Source organism: Mustelus asterias, chromosome 30, assembly GCF_964213995.1.
Source record: "Mustelus asterias chromosome 30, sMusAst1.hap1.1, whole genome shotgun sequence".
Classification (NCBI taxonomy): Eukaryota; Metazoa; Chordata; class Chondrichthyes; order Carcharhiniformes; family Triakidae; genus Mustelus; species Mustelus asterias.
Window position 1 is genome coordinate 7660606 of NC_135830.1, and position 21119 is coordinate 7681724.

The following is a 21119-nucleotide window of genomic DNA, read 5'->3' on the forward strand; positions in this document are numbered from 1 at the left end:
AGTTGGAAGTACAGTAAGTAGTCTCACAACACCACGTTAAAGTTCAACAGGTTTATTTGGTGGCACGAGCTTTCGGAGCTCTGCTCCTACATCAGGTGAATGAGTTGCGCTCCGAAAGCTCTTGCTACCAAATGAACCTGTTGGAATTTAACCTGGTGTTGCGAGAATTCTTACTGTACCTACCCCAGTCCAACGCTGGCAACTCCACATCATGACTTGAAGGTCCTGTAGCCTTGGGCTTCTGGTGGTCAATTCTATTCTCTACCGTTTAATTTCTCCCTGCCGTAAGAGGCATGGATTCATTTTACTTTTTCGTAGGAGAAAGAGAATACCCCCCACACACAGCAACCATGTGGAAACAAAATAACCAAAGGCACTTGTATGGAATTGTAAACGATGTGGTCATGCTGTCGTTCTGGATCAGCTTTTGCAGCAATAGAATTTGCTCGAATCTGTAGAGAAATGATTAACGCCCTAATTTAAGATATCTGTTGCAGCTCGGCTATTGAAAGAACGATTGGTAGTTCGAAATAATCCAGGGACGGAAATTATACTGTTTTCTCCCCTGCAGCATTCATACGCAAACATTTGCGGGTTGGTAATGGGTCCGTGGCCGCCCTTAAAAATGTCTCCCAGCGTTACCAACGTTACTTAATTCATAAATGTTCATTGTATACATGATATATATATACATATTTCAATTATGCTATTAAACGTAAGATTCAGTGTTGAAACATTAATTCGTGGCTGAGCATTTGTTTCAGTCCGATATTCCCGCCTGCTTCCCTTCGTTGCTGGACAGAAGAAATCTGTCTATCGCACAATGAAATATGTTCAATGATGGAGCATCCCGAACCTTCTGGAAGAGAAAATGCCAACGATTCCCAACATTTTGAGTGGAGTAATTTCTCGTCATCGCTTCTCAGCCTTTTGGCTAAGATCAAGTGCAGCATCGACATGCTGTACTTGGTTGAAGCCACAAGGTTACATTGCAGCTTCATTTGAAGCATTTTTTAAAAGCAGTATCTCGGCCTTTTGGCTGAGATGCAAATGAGATCAAGCCTTGGAGCAGGTGCAATGCCTACTCCAATCAGCTTGGATCCTATAGATCAAGTCCAAGATAGGAGGTGAGAGCCCTGTCTTGTCAGCTTGGATCGGGTATGTATCACTTGCTGCGACACTGAATTGGACTTTGATTGGATTGAATTGGATATATAAACAACAAAACGATTCTCCTCATCTCAGTCCTCAATGTCCTAAAGTCTTTGTCTTATCCTGAGACTGTGTCCCATATTTTAAATCATTTGAGAATGCGAATGACATCTCAGAATGCATCCGATTTATTTCATTCATTCTTGTGTATGTTTCAATGAGATAGTATATCATTCTGCTGAACTCCAGAGAAATTGAGCCCAATTTACCCGATCTCTCATGATAGGACAACCCCTTCATCTCAGAGAATAGCCCAGTGAAGTTTTGTTGTACCGTCTCCATTAGATGCACATCCTATCTTAAATGTAAAACCCCAAAAATGCACACAATATTCCAAACGAGGTATTGGCAATACCCGGAGCAAATGCAGCAAGGCTTCAAAGGTTACGAAACTTGACTCCGTACAAAAGACTGAAAGGAGAGGGTGACTGCGAATAATTGGCACTGTGCAACTTCCTGTAATCTGCATCTTGGAGAATTAGGAAGATCAGATCCTGGTGTCTCTATCCCCTGTCATCTGTGAACTCCCTCTCTTCACACAACGTTGTGTCCTATAATCCCCGATCCTCCCTCCAACTATCTGGGTCTGCCACAAGAAGCTAATTGATCCGAGGAGCTGGACGGTCAGAGGGAGCAGGAGGAGAGGCAGCAACAGAAACATAAAGAGATGCGACATTAAAATGTTTAACATATGATCTGCGTCAATTGCTTTCAGTGACCGATGTCTGCCTTGTGTTGCCTCATACGTATCACATGAGCTGCAATGATGAGGTTGGTGAGACTTAGAAATTGAAAGTTACATATCAGCAGCTTATGGGACTATTTCATCGCACTGCTAATTTCATGTTCCAGTTAACAGCATTCGTGTTTCCACTGGCTAAGAAGTCAATTTTGCTCAGCTTAAACTTGACAATTTCAAGGAGAAACTTGTTTCTGGGGAAAAAAAGTCTGAAAAGAAAATGAAAGTCAAAGGTTTCAATTATCAATTAGATATTCGAAAAAATCAGCACCTCGTATTTTACCTCGTGGTCTCGTGGTTAGGATACAGCGCTTGCACCGTTACTGCTTGGGTTCGATTTCTTGTCAGGGCAAGCAATTTTATTATTGTGCATCAACCATTATTGATTTTGTGGTCAGTACCAGTAAGGGAGATGCACGACTTTGTGCTTGAGTTGGAAATGTCATGTTCAGAAGATCAAGAACAGGAAAAGGACAGTGATCGGCTGCAAAGCGCTGACGATAGAGATGGCAATACAAGGTAAAATCTGGCCAATAATGCGTAGATTTTATTTTTTCCACTGACAGAAATATATCACAGATCTCGGTCCAAATATGATGCTAAATGATTTAAAAACAAACCTCTAGCTGAATTAAGCACCAAACTTTTCGGCTTCCAATGGAGGACAGGCAGTTTTCATTCAGAAACCAGTAACTGAGGGTTTCACAAAGCAGCACGGGGAAATACCCAGTTTGAGTGGTGACACTGCCGGAGGAATGGAGAGCTGGAATTCACACAGGAAAGCAGAAAAGTTTAAAAACACTGACGCCCAAAGTGGGCCTCAAACCCACGACCTTAACATGAAGAGTTTCTGCTTTACCGACTGAGCTCGCTAAGCACATTGCGTCAGCGGCACTTCAAAATGTGCTTTTCCATCTGGCATCTCAGATTGTTCAAATTTCAAAGTGGGGAATATGTTCCACGTAGGTTACAATGCATTCTTCTCAATTATCATTAACATTATTCACATCTTACTCTTCTATGCTGCACCTCCCTCCAAAGTTTACAAACTCCTCTTACATACTTCATCTTCATTATTTTTGTCAGAAACATTTTGTCAGATACATGACCTGCTGACATGAAGGGTAAACCAGCAGGAAGTTTGGCAGAGGCGGGAACTGAGGCCGAATCACCACAGACACTAGAAATTGAAAAAATACCTGAGCTCGTCCAGCCACACTGCCACCATGACATCACCTTAACCATTGTCTTGACTGCACTGATTAGCGTATGGTTAACATGGACCGAGGTGGGCCATTTTGCCCCTCGGGCATTCTCAGCTACTTCATAAGAAATGTCCTGAACTTTTACACTGTTCTGTTTACCTTTGTATAGCATATTAATCTGAAGCTACACAACTAAGGTGAATATCCCTGAAGGATGATGATTAAGTTCTGAAACGTTAACTCTGTTTCTGTCTCGACTTGTTGAGTTGATCCAGCATTTTCTGTTTTTATTTCGGATTTCCAGCGTATGCAGTATTTTTGTTTTTTATCAGATGAATAAATAACAGCCGATGTTGATCTGGGACTATGGTGACTTTATTTGCCATGACCTCATTAAATGGTGGAGGAGGCTCAATGGGATAGATTACTTTGTCTTACTCCATTAATTCTGTTTCCTGGCAGCCCAGATATGACACCATTTGCTTCCTGTGGTAGCGTTGCTGGGTCGTCTAAGGCACTGAATCCAGCGTAATAATAACGGGGAAATATTGGAATCTAATCATATCACTTTCAAATGTTAATTTACTTTAAAAGTCATGGAATACAATTCGTTGATCAAGTCAGCAGAAAATAACGCCACAGGGTGTATCATTATTCATTTTGATAGGAGGAAACGGGAGGACTATTGTAAATATAACTTCATGTGGACAAGAGACGGGCTTGTGGAACCAGTTTACTTTCCCCTCCAGAAAACAGCACTTGCTTCAGGTAACAATATTGCAGTGCTTCTGTAGTGTAATGGTTGTCACGTTTGACTTACACGCGGAAGAATCCCCACTTCGAAACTGATCAGAAGCATTTCCATACATTTTTAATGTCAATGCCATTCGGATTTCATTAATGGTCACCAACTTTACTGAGCTGCAGAGCACTTGTTGCATTTTCTAATTGTGAACTCAGGAATCACTCGGCAACAAAAATAAAACAAGAAGGAAGGTCAGTGATAGAGAGCAAGGCAAGGTAGATTAATTGCCACAAGGAATGATGGACAAGGCAAAATTGAGCTGGTGATTCAGAATTAGGAAATGCTGGAAAAACAGGTCAGGCAGCATTTGTGAAGAAAGAAGAGAGCCAAGGTTGAAACGTTATTCCACAGATGCTGTCTGACCTGCTGAGTTATCCCAGCATTTTCTGTTTGCATTTCAAGTTCCAGCATCCGCAGTATTTTGCCTTGATCCTTTGAGCTGGTGATGGTGGAGCCTGGGCGATCTCGTGGTTCAGAGTGAATGCTTCCCCCGCAAAGGCCGCGCTCAATCACAAACTGTTAAATAAACAGTGCATTTTGAAAGTGAAAGTTGTTCTGTACCAATAGGTGAACGGATCTGAACACAAGAGGTATTTTCTGTAATTGGTTGCAACATGACAGAATGAATGTCTTACAATGTCTACAGCTCAAGAGACTTGAACTGATGCAACGAGTAGAAAGATGTTCAACTAATTGCAAATCTCTTGCATGTGCTTCCCTCTGAGTCTCGTGGTCAGGATTCGGCACTGTGACCCGGGCTTAATTTCCAGTCATGGAATTAATAACTTTTTATTTAGTTCTTCATTAAGTGGAAACACGCCTCTGCGAACGGAGTAACAAATTAATCTTCGAACTGGGGAAACGTGTATCAGAGCTGGAAAATCAGAGATGTAACATGAACAAAAAGCTCTGAAGAAGAATCACACAACAGACACATGGCAGGCAGTGATCATTTAATGTGATTTACACGATTTGTGGACTTCCACACCTAGGTCCCTCTGTGTTTCTATACTCTTGATGGCTCCCCCCTACATTAGTTCTTCCAAAATGCACCACTTCGCATTTACCTGGATTAAATTCCATCTGCCATTTCTCCGCCCAATTTTCCAGCCTATCTATATCCTGCTGTATTGTCCGACAATGTTCATCGCTATCCGCAAGTCCAGCCAACTTCGTGTCATCCGCAAACTTGCTGATTACACCAGTTACACCTTCTTCCAAATCATTTATATATATCACAAATAGCAGAGTTTTCTCTGACTGAACGTTACCTGTTTAAGTCGTTAAAGTGCTGACGTTTTAAATAATAAGACACCAGGATACATCACCCTGTTTGACATGAAATGAAACAAAATGAGAGTAAATCATTTCATAAAATTTTGCTGATGCAATATATATTTCATTGACAAGGCCAGTATTTGTTGGCCATCCCTCTTTCCCCTTCAACTGAATATTTTGCTGGACCATTTCATAGCATATTTAACAGTCATAGATTCACAGAATCATACAGGTTTAAAACATGGAAACAGGCCCTTCGGCCCAACATGTCCATGCCACCCTTTTTTAATGATTAAGCTAATCCCAATTGCCCGCGCTTGGGACATATCCCTCAACAGCCATATTATCCATGTAACCGCCTAAACGCTTTTTAAAAGGCAAAATTGTACCTTTCTCTACTACTACCTCCGGCAGCTTGTTCCAGACACTCACCATCCTCTGTGTGACAAAATGCCCATCTGCACTCCTTTGTATCTCTCCCCTCTCACCTTAAAACTATGCTCTCTAGTTTTAGACTCCGCCACCTTTGGAAATATATATTGACTATGTAGCTGATCTCTGCCCTTCAATATTTTATAGACCTCTCGAAGATCACCCCGAAGCATCCTCCGCTCGAGAGAAAAAAGTCCCAGTCGATCCAGCCCGTCTTTGTAACTCAAACCATCAAGTCCCGGTAGTTCAATAATATCGTTTCTATGATAGGGTGACCGGGACTGTACTCAATATTCCAAGTGTGGCCTCACTTGTCTTGTACAACTTCAAGCAGACGTCCCAACACCTGAATTCAATGTTTCGACCAATGAAACCAAGCATACCGAATACCCACTTCACCAATCTGTCCGCCTGTGACTCCACTTTCAATGAGATGTACCCCTGGATCTCTTTGTTCTATAACTATATATTTAACTCGCTGTAGTGATAGCGAGTTGAGGAACAGGGAGCGAGTGCAGTTAAACATGTGGTTGCAGGGATGGTGTAGGAGGGAAGGTTTCAGATACGTGGATAATTGGAACACATTCTGGGGAAGGTGGGACCTGTACAAACAGGACGGGGTGCACCTGAACGAGAGGGGCACCAATATCCTGGGAGGGAAATTTGATACGGCTCTTCAGGGGGGTTTAAACTAATTTGTCAGGGTAGTGGGAAAAGGAGTTGTAGTCCAGAAGTCAGTGTTGAGGGTGGTGAGGTATTGGGGAAGGTATCAAGGTCAAGGGTGGGTACCGGTAGCAGGAAGGTGGGTTGAAGTGTGTCTACTTCAATGCAAGGAGCATCCGGAACAAGGTAGATGAACCTGAGGCGTGGATTGGTACTTGGGACTACGATGTTGTGGCCATTACGAAGACGTGGGTAGAACAAGGACAGGAATGGTTGTTGAATGTTCTGGGGTATAGATGTTTCAGTAAGTGTAGGGAAGCTGGTAAAAGAGGTGGAGGAGTAGCATTGTTAATCAAGGATAGTTTAACGGCTGCGGAAAGGCACTTCGAGGGGGATCTGCACACTGAGGTAATATGGGCTGAGATTAGAAATAGGAAAGGAGGGGTCACGTTGTTAGGAGTTTACTATAGGTCCCCAAATAGTAATAGAGATGTGGAGGAAGAAATTGCTAAGCAGATTATGGATATGTGTGGGGGTCACAGGGTAGTTGTCATGGGGGACTTTAACTTTTCAAATATTGATTGGAACCTTTGTAGGTCAAATAGTTCGGATGGGGCAGTTTTTGTGCAGTGTGTGCAGGAGGGTTTCCTGACACAATATGTGGAGAGGCCGACAAGAGGTGAGGCCACATTGGATTTGGTACTGGGAAATGAACCGGGCCAAGTGTTAGATTTGGTTGTGGGAGAACACTTTGGAGATAGTGACCACAATTCGGTGTCTTTTGTTATTGCAATGGAGAGGGATAGGGCCGGACGGCAGGGCAAGGCTTACAATTGGGGGAGAGGTAATTATGATGCGATGAGGCAAGAATTAGGGGGCATAAGATGGGAACAGAAACTGTCAGGGAAAGGCACTAATGAAAAGTGGAACTTTTTCAAGGAACAAATACTGGGTGTCCTTGATGTATGTCCCTGTCAGGCAGGGAGGAAATGGCTGTGTGAGGGAACCATGGTTCACGAAAGAGGTGGAATATCTTGTGAAAAGGAAGAACAAAGAACAAAGAACAATACAGCACAGGAACAGGCCCTTCGGCCCTCCAAGCCCGCGCCGCTCCCCAGTCCAGGATTGAATCCTGAATCCAGGATCCCCACCCAATTTTCCAGCCTATCTACATACCAATATCCTATCCACCGAGCTGTCCCTCACAGCTACGATGCTTTGTTCATTACAACCTATTAACTTACCCCCACCCCCCCATTCCAGACCATGTGATCTCCAGGGAGAGGCGAAAACCCAGAGTGAAAAACCCCAGGGCCAATATGGGGAAAAAAAAATCTGGGAAATTCCTCTCCGACCCCCTGAGGCGATCGAAACGAGTCCAGGAGATCACAATGGCCCCGATCTGAAAATGCTTCCCAACCCTAGTCATTTCCACTTCCACGAACAGGGAAGCTTATGTCGGGATGAGGAAACAAGGTTCAGATGGCTCGATTGAGGCTTACAAGTTAGCAAGGAATGAGCTGAAAAAGGGTCTTAGGAGAGCTAGGAGTGGACATGAGAAGTCCTTGGCGGGTCGGATCAAGGAAAACCCCAAGGCTTTTTACTCTTATGTGAGGAATAAAAGAATGACCAGGGTGAGGTTAGGGCCGGTCAAGGACAGTAGTGGGAACTTGTGTATGGAGTCAGTAGAGATAGGCGAGGTGATGAATGAATACTTTTCTTCAGTGTTCACCAAGGAGAGGGGCCATGTTTTTGAGGAAGAGAAGGTGTTACAGGCTAATAGGCTGGAGGAAATAGATGTTCGGAGGGAGGATGTCCTGGGAGTTCTGAATAAACTGAAGGTCGATAAGCCCCTGGGCCTGATGAAATATATCCTAGGATTCGTTGGGAGGCAAGTGATGAGATTGCAGAGCCTTTGGATTTGATCTTTGGGTCCTCACTGTCCACGGGGATGGCGCCCGAGGACTGGAGAGTGGCGAATGTTGTTCCTCTGTTTAAGAAAGGGAATAGAAATGACCCTGGTAATTATAGACCGTTTAGTCTTACTTCGGTGGTTGGTAAATTGATGGAAAAGGTCCTTAGGGATGGGAATACGACCATTTAGAAAGATGCGGATTAATCCGGGATAGTCAGCACGAATTCGTGAAGGGCAAGTCATGCCTCACAAATTTGATTGAATTCTTTGAGGAGGTAACTAAGTGTGTTGATGAAGGTAGGGCGGTTCATGTCATATACATGGATTTTAGTAAGGCGTTTGATAAGGTCCCCCATGGTCGGCTTATGATGAAAGTGAGGAGGTGTGGGATAGAGGGAAAGTTGGTCGATTGGATAGGTAACTGGCTATCTGATCGAAGACAGAGGGTGGTGGTGGATGGAAAATTTTCGGGCTGGAGGCAGGTTGCTAGCGGAGTGCCACAGGGATCAGTGCTTGGTCCTCTGCTCTTTGTGATTTTTATTAATGACTTAGAGGAGGGGGCTGAAGGGTGGATCAGTAAATTTGCTGATGACACCAAGATAGGTGGAGTAGTGGATGAGGTGGAGGGCTGTTGTCGGCGGCAAAGAGACATAGATAGGATGCAAAGCTGGGCTGAAAAATGGCAAATGGAGTTCAACCCTGATAAATGTGAGGTGATTCATTTTGGTAGGACTAATTTAAATGTGGCTTGCAGGGTCAAAGGTAGGGTTCTGAAGACTGTGGAGGAACAGAGAGATCTTGGTGTCCATATCCACAGATCTCTAAAGGTTGCCACTCAAGCGGATAGAGCTGTGAAGAAGGCCGATAGTGTGTTAGCTTTTATTAACAGGGGGTTGGAGTTTAAGAACCACGGGGCTATGCTGCAAATGTACAGGACCTTGGTGAGACCACATTTGGAATATTGTGTGCAGTTCTGGTCACCTCACTATAAGAAGGATGTGGAAGCGCTGGAAAGAGTGCAGAGGAGTTTTACCAGGATGCGGCCTGGTTTGGAGGGTAGGTGTTATGAGGAAAGGTTGCGGGAGCGAGGGCTGTTCTCTCTGGAGCGGAGGAGGCTGAGGGGAGACTTAATAGAGGTTTATAAAATGATGAAGGGGATAGATAGAGTGAATGTTCAAAGACAATTTCCTCGGGTGGATGGAACTATTACAAGGGGGCATAACTATAGGGTTCGTGGTGGGAGATATAGGAAGGATATCAGAGGTAGGTTCTTTACGCAGAGAGTGGTTGGGGTGTGGAATGGATTGCCTGCAGTGATAGTGGAGTCAGACACTTTAGGAACATTTACGCGGTTATTGGATGGGCACATGGAGCACACAAGGATGATAGGGAGTGGGATAGCTTGATCTTGGTTTCTGATAAAGCTCGGCACAACATCGTGGGCCGAAGGGCCTATTCTGTGCTGCACTGTTCTATGTTCTAAAACTCTCCCCAACGCCCCACCATGAACTGAGTAAATCCTGCCGTGGTTCGATCTACCAAAATGCATCACCTCACATTTATCTGAAGTAAATTCCATCTGCCAGTCGTCAGGCCACTGGCCCAATTGATCAAAATCCCGTTGCAGTCCTTGAAACCCTTCTTTACAGTCCACTATGCCACCTATCTAGATGTCATCTGCAAACTTACAAACTGTGCCTCCTAAATTATCATCCAAATCACGAACATAAATGACAAAAACGGTGGACCCAACACCGATCCCTGAGACAAACCGCTGGTCACAGGCCTCCGGGTTTGAAAAACAACTTTTGGCACCACCCTTTGTGTTCTGTCATCAAGCCAATTTTGTACCTATTTGTCATCTCACCCTGGATTCCGTGGGAATGAACCTTATGCAACAACCTATCATGTGATACCTTGTCGAAGCCCTTGCTAAAGCCCATGTAGTCAACATCAACTGCATTGCTCATGTACCTTCTTGGTTACCCCTTCAAAAAACTGCATTTAATTTGTGAGAAATGATGTTCCACTCACAATGCCATGCTGACTCTCCCTAATCAGTCCTTGCCTCTCTAAATGCCTATCGATCCTGTCTCTCAGAATGCCTTCTAAAAACTTACCCATTACAGATATGAGGCTCATCTCCCTGTAGTTTCCAGGCTTTTCCGTGCAGCCTATTTTAATCAAATACACAACATTTGCCACCCTCCAGTCTTCAGGCACCTCACTGTGGCTGGCCATGATTCAAATATCTCTGCCAGGGGAAAGTCAATTTCCTCTTTCGCCCCCCCCCCCCCCCCCCCGCCTCCCACAACGTCCTGTTATACACTTCATCAGGTCCCTGGGATGTATCTAGCTTGATGCACTTTATGACATCCAGCACCTCCGTCTCTGTTACACGCCTCAAGACATCACTATTTATTTCCCTAAGTTCCCGAACATTTTTTGCCTTTTACAAAACTAAATACCGATAAGAAATATTCATTTATCATTTCACCCTTCTCTTGTGGATCCGCACATAAATTACCTTGTTGATTCTTAATAGGTCCTACTCTCTCCCCTAGTTACTCTTTTACCCTTCATACATTTGTAGAAACTCTTTTGATTCTGCTTTGCCTTATCTGCCAAAACATTCTCGTGTCCTCTTTTTGCTCTCCTGAATCCTCTTATCTCTGCTTCTACACCCTCTATATTCTTCAAGGATGCATTTGATCCCAGCTGCCGGTGTATGACATTTATCTCATTCTTCTTCTTGACCAGGGCCTCAATATCCCCAGTTATCCAGCGTTCCCTCGTTCTACCAGCCTTGCCCATCACGGTAAGAGGAATGTGCTTGTCCTGATACCTGGTTAACAGACTGTTGAAAGCGTCCCACTTACCAGACGCCTTTGCCTGCCAGCAAATTCCCCAATTAACTTTTGAAAGTTCCTGTCTGATAACATTAATATTGGCCTTGCCCCAATTTAGAATTTTAACTTTTGCGCCAGACCTATTGTTCTCCATAGCTATCTTAAAACTAATGGAATTATGGTCACTCGTCCCAAAGTGATCCCTCACTCTCCTTGTGTCACCTGCTCTTCCTTATTTCCCAAGAGGAGATCAAGTTTCTCCCCCTCTCTCGTCGGAACATTGACATACTGAATGAGAAGTTCCTCCTGAATAAACTCGAAATTAAGGCAACATCGCCAAATTTGCAGATGACTCAAAAATAGGCGGGACAGTAAGTTGCAAGGAGGAAATAAAAAAAAATAATAATGAAAAAAGTAGGTTAGGAGAGTGGGCGAAAATGTGGCAGATGGAGTTTAAGGTGAATAAGTGTGAAATCTTGCATTTTGGTCAGAAAAATGGGAGGACGACTTACTATCTAAATGGGGAGAGACTTTGGGATACTCCGGTGCAGAGGGATCTGGGTGTCTTCGTTCATGAGTCACAGGAATCTGCCATGCAGACAGCAGACAAATAAAGCGAAAGGAATGTTGGCAGCTATAGCTAAAGGCATAGAATATAAAGACAAGGAAGTATTGCTGCAACTATACAAGGTATTGGTGAGGCCGCACCTGAAGTATTGTACGCAGTTTTGTTCCGCTTATTTGAGGAAAGATGTTGTGGCATTGGAGGCAGTCCAGAGGAGGTTCACCAGATTGATTCCAGAGATGAAGTGTTTGTCGCATGCAGAGAGATTGAACAGTTTAGGCCTGTACTCTCTGGAATTGAGAAGAATGAGGGGAGATCAAATTGAGGTGTACAAGATGATAAAAGGCATGGATAAGGTAGACGTGGAACGAATGCTTCGGCTGTTGGGGCATTCTAAGATGGGATGTCATGGACTTAGGATGAGGGGTAGCAAATTTAAACTGAGTTGAGGAGGAACTACTTCTCCCAAAGGGTTTTGAATCTGTCGAATTCGCTAACCCAAAGTGCAGTGGATGCTGGGACAGTGAGTAAATTTAAGGAGGAATGAGACAGATTTTTAATTGGTTGAAGGGTTCTGGGATGAGGACCATATCCTCCATGATTGAATGGCGGAGCGGATTCGACGGGCCGAATGACCTAATTCTGCTCCGATATCTTGTGACCTCTTATGGCAGGGAGCAGACGGTGATGGTTGTGACAGATTTTCAGAGTGGAAGAGTATGTCTCCTGAGGGCCCCAAGGGATCAGTGTTTTTGCATCTGCAGTTTGCATGAGTGATTTCGATTTGAATGTTCGAGGCTTGAGCAATAAATTGGCATTTGATACAAACATTTGCGAGGTGGTAGATAAGGCGGAGGTAATCTTGGTTCACAGAAGGATATAGATGACCTGGTCAGATAGGCTGGGCTATTGCAAATGGAATTCGATCCGGCTCAATGTGAGGCGATGTGCTCGGGCAGGACAAACAAGGCAAGGGAATACATGATAAACGCAGGACCCTGGGAATCTCAGAGGGGCATTGGTGAGCATGTCCAGTGGTCCCTGAATGTCGCACGACAGGTGGATAAAACGGGTAATTGAATGAAAGAGGTCAAACTATTTGTGTGTCCTCATTTGGAGCTGGTGGCCATGTTCCTGGGTCTATGTTGTAATGGTGAGCACTCTGGACTCTGAATCCAGTGATCCGAGCTCAAATCTCGGTGGAACCTTGCCTTCCTTTCCCAAAGCCGATAATGATTTTGCTGAAGGGACTTTTATTTAAAATTCTCAGAAAGTCGAAATCTAAACACTGAGGTAATTTCGGCATATTCCACCGCAATCACTTTGCAGATGATGCAACGAATGGCGCCCCTGTCGTCATTGCATCAGACCCAGAGGACGTTTGCTCGAGAATAAAAAGCGCTGAGAGGCAGAGAAGCCACAGCGGACAGGGGTCCACCTACGGGTGCCATTCAGTCACCCACCTGTCCCAATTTAAACAATTGTTCGGACGCCGAATGTCCAGAGTGTGAACCGTTACACCATGGAACCGATAGCACTCTGATATAAGACACTCTGATCTCCCAAAACGCACCTATGCACAGGCACACACACACACACACACACAGAGAAACTCACAAACTTGATCAATAATTGCCGGACTCCAGCCCAATGGTTGTGGTTGTGTGACACCAACTGCCCCTTTCTTTCAACAGAGGAATTAAAGGGTAGCGAAAAGATGAAAAAAAAACACTGATGGTGCAGGCATCTGTCGCCAGAGGCTCAGCAATGTGCATTGTAATAGCAGCTGAACAGGCTGACAAAATTGTCGTTGGCATTCCTGCTTTGTGAGAAATTTAAACGAAATGTCCATCAACAAATGGGGCGGTACGGTATCACAGTGGTTAGCAATGCTGCTTCACAGCTCCAGAGACCTGGGTTCGATTCCCGGCTTGGGTCACTGTCTGTGTGGAGTTTGCACATTCTCCTCGTGCCTGCGTGGATTTCCTACGGGTGGTCTGGTTTCCTCCCACATTCCAAAGATGTGCGGGTTAGGTTGATTGGCAATGCTAAAATTGCTCTTAGTGTCGTGCGATGCGTAGATTAGAGGGATTAGTGGGTAAATATGTAGGGTTATGGGGGTGGAGCCTGGGTGGGATTGTGGTCGGTGCAGACTCGATAGGCCAAGTGGCCTCTTTCTGTGCTTATAGGGTTTCTAAGATTCAAATCAACCCTCAGCAACGTCAAAGAAAAGCAAGGATCAGTCTGGTTCAGAGTGCTCACCATTGGACCAGAGAACCTCCAACATTGGGGCCGGCTACAAATGGCCGCTTAAAGGATTTGACCTTCCTGCTGTTGCTGCCACATTGAATGAAAGGGGTCACGTGCTTTGAGTGACCACTTGCAGCTGGCTTCTGGGTTCTGTGTTGTAATGGCCAGAACTCTGGACTCTGAATCCAGCGATCCAAGTTTAGATCTTGGTGGGATCTTGCTTTTCTTTGCTGAAGCCGCTGATTGTTTTTACTCAAGGGCATTTTAATCAAAATCCTCAGAACGTGGTACACTGAGAAAAATTCACCAAATTCCACCATAATCACATTGCAGACGCTGCAGCGAATGACTCTCCTGGCGTCATTGCATCAGCCCCAGAAGACGATTGCTCAGAATACCAAGAGCTCAGTGGCAGAAACATAGATAGCCTTAGAGTACAGAAGGAAGCCATTCGGCCCACCAAGTCTGCACCAACAACAATCCCACACAGGCCCTATCCCCGTAACTCCACATATGTGCCCTGTTTGCTCCCTGCCACTGCGGGCAATGCAACATGGTCAATCAACCTAACCCGCACACCTTTGCATTGTGCGCTGGATGCTCGGTTTCTCTCCACACACGCAGACACGGGGGGAATGTTCAAACTCCACACAGACAGTGACCCGTATTGAATTCTGCACCAATGCGCTGTGAGCCAGCAATGCTACCTAATGTGCCACAGTGTCAGAAAAGACACAGAGGGCAGGGAGTCTCCCTACCGATGTCACCCACTGAGTTATCGTTCACAATTTAAACAAATATTAGGTCGATGAGAGTCGTGATTCCTATGGATTGAAGGAACGCATCGGTTAGGTTTTTGGAGTCGGACAGAAAGAGAACATGTCCCCTTTTCTTTGTTTTTTGCCATTTTGCTTTCGGCCCACGTCCAATCCTTGATGCCCCTTGTGATCCCTTGCCCTTATATTTTGGCTTATTGTATTCTTGTCTCCTGGACCTTTTCCTTTTTTAAAAATGAATATGATTACTCTTGTTAGTTGTGAATGGCGACGCCGACAAAGTGTTTAAAATAACGCAGTCAAATGCAATTAAAATCTCGTGTGAGTGGAATTAAGATGGAGTTGTGGGGGGAGAGGAGGAAGACAGAGTGATGGTCGAGTTCTGCCGTATTGTAGGTGGTTGGGGGGAGGTAGTTGTTGAGGTGGTGTGTGTCGGGGGAGGGGACGGTTAGGTTGGGGTTTCTGTGTTTCTGTGGCTTTGGCGTAAATCTTAAGGTAATGTGTGCGCTGGAGAGTTTTTTGTGGCTTTCCTGGCTGGGGAGGTTTTGTGCCTGTTGCGGAGTGAGACTCTGTTTTTTTTGTTTTCTGGGCAGACGGGGATTGGGGTGTGTGGTTTGGTGGTAGCAGGTGGGCTACTGAGGGCAGCTCAGGAGGTTGTGGGGGGAATTCTTGGGGCTTTCCTGATCAGAAAATTGGTGGTTATGTTGTGTTTTGAAGGGTGGTTTGTTGTCTTCCCATGCCTTGACACTTTCGCCGCCCGTGTGTGTCTCCAAGGGTGGACGGGGTGAGGGGGCTCCCGGACCACTTGGGATGGAGTGACCTTTTATTTCTGAGTGTTCAATGTTGTGGTGGGCAGGATGGTGTTGTGTGGATTCGGGTGGTATGTGTCGGATTGGTGTGGAGGCATTGGTTGGCGGAGCGAGGGAGTCTACGGGCATCCTCGTTTATTTGGGTGGTTCATGGGTTTGTCGTGAGGCAAGAACTTTTGGCAGGACAAAAATGACTTCTGTTACCATTTATTTATTTCTTAATTAGTGTCCCAATAGGCTTACATTAACGATGCAATTAAGTTACTGTGAAAGGGTACACTGAGGGAGAATTTATCACGGACAATCCACATAACATACACATCTTTGGAGTGTGGGAGGAAACCGGAGCACCTGGAGGAAACTCACGCAGACACGGGGAGAACGTGCAAACTCTGCACAATGGTCCAAGTCAAGCCGGGTCTCTGACGCCGTGAGACAGCACTGCTTACCACGGTGCCACCGTCCCGGCCCATAAATTAATGATTTCACATGTATTGTATCATTTTAAAGTGATCCAGTGGGTTAGTTGTTGCCCTTCTTAGGAGAGTTTCATCTGTCAGTTATTGTGTGTTACTCTGTGACCAGGGTTCGTTCCATTGTTCAAGGTGATTCAAAGAATATAGACATTCGCATGTTTAAGGGAGAGCCCGTTTGTTAGTTGCGACAAGCTATCCTGTGTCCAGGTTTGTCCTATTGATTCGGGTGATCGAATACTTAATGATTGATATTTTTCCGAGACCTGCCCGTGGATTGTACAGAGTCGCCATGTGGCCATTCTGTCCTCCATTTTATATCTTACATGAAAAAAATACAGATTTATATTTTGTTTTAGTGGTTTACACTTCGCCGAGTCGATTATTTCTACCGTTCTTTTAGGTCCCTATGTGTTTTGGATTAGCCCCATTGATTAAGGTGAACCTATGTCAATCCGCGGACCGTGTCCAGGGCACACGGTCTGAGAGTCTTTATTTATGTGTGGATGTGGAAAATTCACTCACCCTAGGGCTGTAGGATGCCAAGGCCAGATCCAGCTGAGGTTCATTTAGCTCCCATTCGTCCCACTTCCAAGGCTGGCGGTGGATAGTGTCAGGCCATTCTTACATTTCCTCTCCAGTAGAGTCCCAACTGGGGTTTAATCTTGCTTATTTAGCTTGCATCCCGACCGGTTTCGCTGCTTCCTTACGCTTCATCAAGGGAAGGGAGAGTTGTTCTCACTGTCCTGTCCTTCGTGTGCTTTTCGTGGCCTTTTCGGATAGTGTGTCGTCCAGCAATTTTGGGGTGAGTGAGTGCTCTGTGTTCAGCTCGTGTTCCGTGCTACCTCTGCGGGTAAAGGAAGTTTCCCCTCTCCACCTGTACTGCATATGGCCTTAAGTAGCGCCAATTCTTGTCCCGGAGTGACAGGAAGCTGTTGAAACGCATTGGTTCTCTGTAGCTTTTGAATTCACCCCCTCCCAATCATTGACTGACAGGGAAACGGTGTGCTGTGTTCTCAGTTTTGTGTTCCCTCAATCTATGGTTCTGTGGTTAGGGCGGGTTGAGGATGTTTTTTGCTTGGATGGGCGGGTGTTTGTTTTTTTGGTTCTGCTTTCGAATCTCTGTTGTCCCCTTATGCCCTGTGTGGTAACCTCTTTTAATATTTTGGTTCCTGGTTCAGTCCTTGCGTTGCATTCCTGGTATTTGTGGGGGAGGGATATTCCTTTTTACCTCTGTGATATTCTGTGCCAGTGGTGGTCTCTTGGTCTCTTCTTGGAGGCTTTGGCAGTGTCTGGCAGTCAATAAGTCTTCAAGTGTGGTTGCCTCTCGTCCTTGTATATGGTCTGGTCAGGAGCGTGGAGGGTAAGGGAGCGAAGCTTCTTCCTGGTTTTTCTTATTGATTCGTGAGGGGGAAAGTGGGAGGGTCGAGGTGAACCAAGCAGAGGGTTGGTGGGACATCTTTTGTAATGGTGTTGGGCTTGGGTAGTGGGGTTTTATTTGTGGGGCAGGGTGTCTTTTTGATGGTTTTGGGTACGTGTAGTGCTGTGGGGGGGGCGTGGGGGTGGGTGCTTCGTATCATCTGGGTGGTGTTGTGTTCTGGGGGATGCAATGAATCTTTTTGTCTGTAGCTTAGGGAGAGATTATTCTCTGTCGACGAGACTATTTGCTTTTTAAGTGGTGGAATATCTTCTTTGTTTCATTTTGGATTATTTCCTTTCCCCTTTTTAAAGTCCGTATTCTTGTTTTTTTTATTGGCTTTATGTCACCGAGGGTTAGGGTTAATGTTAGGGTTCGGATTAGTTAGTTATTTCGGGTTGGGGTTAGTTTTAGTGTCAAGGTTAGAGTTAGGGTTCGGGTTACAATGTGCAAACTCCACACAGACAGTGACCGGAGGCCGGAATTGAACCCGGGTCCCTGGCGCTGTGACGCAACAGTGCTAACCATTGTGTCACCTTGCCGTTGTTGCAATAATCTCTTTGTTCTTTTAAATTTAATTAATGCGAAAGATCAAGCAACCTAATTATCTCCCTGGAGCATGACATCGCGTATAAATGTGACAATTTTTCAATGTAGTGCAGACCACGATCAGCGCTTCTGGAAGAAATGCATGGAATACCAGAAGGTCTGGTATTTGCCATTTATTATCCAGTCATAGCAGCTATCGGAGTTTCAGGTAAAATATCTCAGTTATTTAGTTGCTGGCGAAAAATATTGTTTGGTTGCATTAATTCCTCCACTTTATTACCACCTTATCTCAACAGCACCAAGTTCCTCCTCTCATTGAAAGGGATATAGGTTTCCCCGTCAAAGTTCTGTTTTCTGCCCTTTAACGTATTCCTCGAAAATGTCCCGTTTCTACTTCAGCAGACAATTCCTTATTTGGCATTATAATTTAACTATTCCCTGACATAATTTTTCGATGTTCATTCCATAAATTCTACAAATTTAACGGTATAATTTTACGTCCTCCCCACCGCAGTTTCTTCACATTAAATACATGATTTCACCGTGTTAACCTTATACAACCGTGCTGTGACAGGTACCATTTCATCAGTTGGTAATATAACCTGTCCCATTCACCAGTAACATCTGACAGTCGAAGTTTTACTGTGTTATTCATTCTGATTTACATTTCCGTTCTGTTATAATGGTTAAACACAATTCAATTTTGTTATTTATGTTTTGTTATTTATGTTTGTTGTTTATAAAGTTATTATGATTGTTGTGTTGGCGTTGACAATATTCCTTTGGGCGAATTCTCAAACTGAGCAGCAGAGGTACACTGTGGTTGGCACTGCTGCCTCATAGCACAATAAACAGGGGGTCAATTCCAGAGATGTGTTGTCTGAGTGGAGTTTGCATATTCTTCGCATGTGTGCGTGAGGGTTTCCTCCAGGTGCCCAGAATACAAAACTGCGCAAGTTATGTAGATTTGCCGCGTAAAGAAGCACCTTAATGCCCATGGATGTGTACGTTAGTTGGATTAGCAATGGTAAATGCGCGGGATTACAGGGACAGGGCGGACAGAAGGGCATGGATGGGATGTTAGAATAGAATAGAATAGAAACCCTACAGTGCAGAAGGAGGCCATTCGGCCCATCGAGTCTGCACCGACCACAATCCCACCCAGGCCCTACCCCCACATATTTACCCACTAATCCCTCTAACCTACGCATCCCAGGACTCTAAGGGGCAATTTTTAACCTGGCCAAACAACCTAACCCGCACATCTTTGGACTGTGGGAGGAAACCGGAGCACCCGGAGGAAACCCACGCAGACACGAGGAGAATGTGCAAACTCCACACAGACAGTGACCCGAGCCGGGAACCGAACCCGGGACCCTGGAGCTGTGAAGCAGCAGTGCTAACCACTGTGCTACCGTGCCGCCCGTTGTTCTGACCGAACGTCAGGGATGGATATGTAGAAGGCTGAAATAATGCAAACAGTTACCCTTTGATGAATGATTGTTATTTATCCCGAACTAACAACAATCTGTGCCTGCTCCCAGTGCCAAACACTCATTGGCTCAGCCCGGGAATCATATTTCACATTTGCTGCTCCTGATTGCTTGATTCCTTTCTGTCCCAGAACCCAGCATCGTTTCAAATTGTTCTGTTCTCTGCAAAGAGTCAAGCAAAGTAACTCGTCAAATCTCTCGTTTTATATTTCACCGGATATTTCAGATGATTATCAGGGATACAATTCAGTCTTGGCGCTGCTTCCTAAATCTGCAAGTTCCGACAACTGCTAACAATTGTCCTTTTATTTGCCTTTGTTTGAGGATTTATTCGAGAAAATTCACTGCAAACGTTTCCAAAAGTAAATAATTTTGCTGTCATTCATGGAGCCATATTTAATACGCATTGAAATATAATCCGTGACCATATTAACTTCCGCACTTATTATTGGATATTTTCCAATTTATCTTCTCCAATATTTTTGAATTACTTGTTTACATGTCATTGTATTGTGCATTTAATTATTCAGTTTTGGTTTTGATATTCTTTCCATTTCGCATTATTCCTCTCTCAGTTCTCATTAAAAATACAGTCACTTTCGTTAACATTCCTTATTATTAATAAAGATATTGTTATTAAGCAGAAACAAGTGTCCCTGAGATCAGGTATAAATTTTGCATACATCACACAGAATGCAACATCATGGATTGTTTTGTTGCGATGAATGTTCCACTTCCCATGCTTCGTCATGCACAAATTCTCACAATCTCTTTCCCTCTATTACAGCTAACACAGCAGTGATTTTGGTCCTCGCAAGAAAAAGTTGTGGTCTCTCCAGATGTATCACGTATTACCTTGTGTCCATAGCGGTGGTGGATCTCCTGCTCATAATATCTGCTGTGATATTAAACCGGATTGCGGGAATCTTTTTTCCATTGAGCTTTTTGTCTGTAACACCAGTTTGCAGCGTCCGTACAGTCCTACATTCTACCGCCATGGACAACTCTGTCTGGTTAACCGTCGCTTTCACGTTTGATAGATTTGTGGCTATTTGTTGCCAGAAGCTCAAAGTTAAATATTGTAATGAAAATGTGGCCACGTGGGTCATTGGAATCGTGTCCACACTCGCCTGTGTAAAAAATGTCTTTGTGTACTTTATTTATGAACCCCTGTACATAATTAACGATGTACCCTGGTTCTGCAACGTAAAGTTAATATTTTACACATCCCCTTTCTGGGCTGCTTATGACTTGATGCGTTGTATTGTCACTCCTATCCTTCCATTCATTTTGATTTTGCTGCTGAATGCTCTTACTGTAAGACACATTCTAGCGGCCAATAGAGCCCGCAGGAGACTCCGGGCCCAGAACAATGGAAAGAATCAGAGTGACCCAGAGGTGGAGAAGCGGAAAAAGTCCATTGTTTTACTCTTCACCATTTCGGGAAATTTCATCCTGTTATACTTGTTATTTTTTATAACTATCATCTATGTCCGAATTGCGAAAGGTACGTATTTCTCAGGTTCTGGTTTCAGTAATACATTTAATCTTGAGGAAACTGGATATATGCTTCTGTTTTTGTGTTCCTGCATTAACCCATTGATTTATGCTGGGACTCAGAGTAAAATCAGAGCCGAGTTAAAGAATTTGGTGAAATATCCACTCAAACAATGTGTTAATTTTTAAAAA

General features: G+C 44.5%; 1 non-coding gene across 1 annotated transcript; it reads left to right on the plus strand.

Moving 5' to 3' along the window:
* The first annotated feature begins 914 nt into the window (after nt 1-914).
* On the plus strand, nt 915-1106 carry LOC144481081 (U2 spliceosomal RNA). Its single transcript, XR_013495741.1, has one exon. It is a non-coding gene; the product is annotated as a U2 spliceosomal RNA (small nuclear RNA).
* The last annotated feature ends 20013 nt before the right edge of the window (nt 1107-21119 follow it).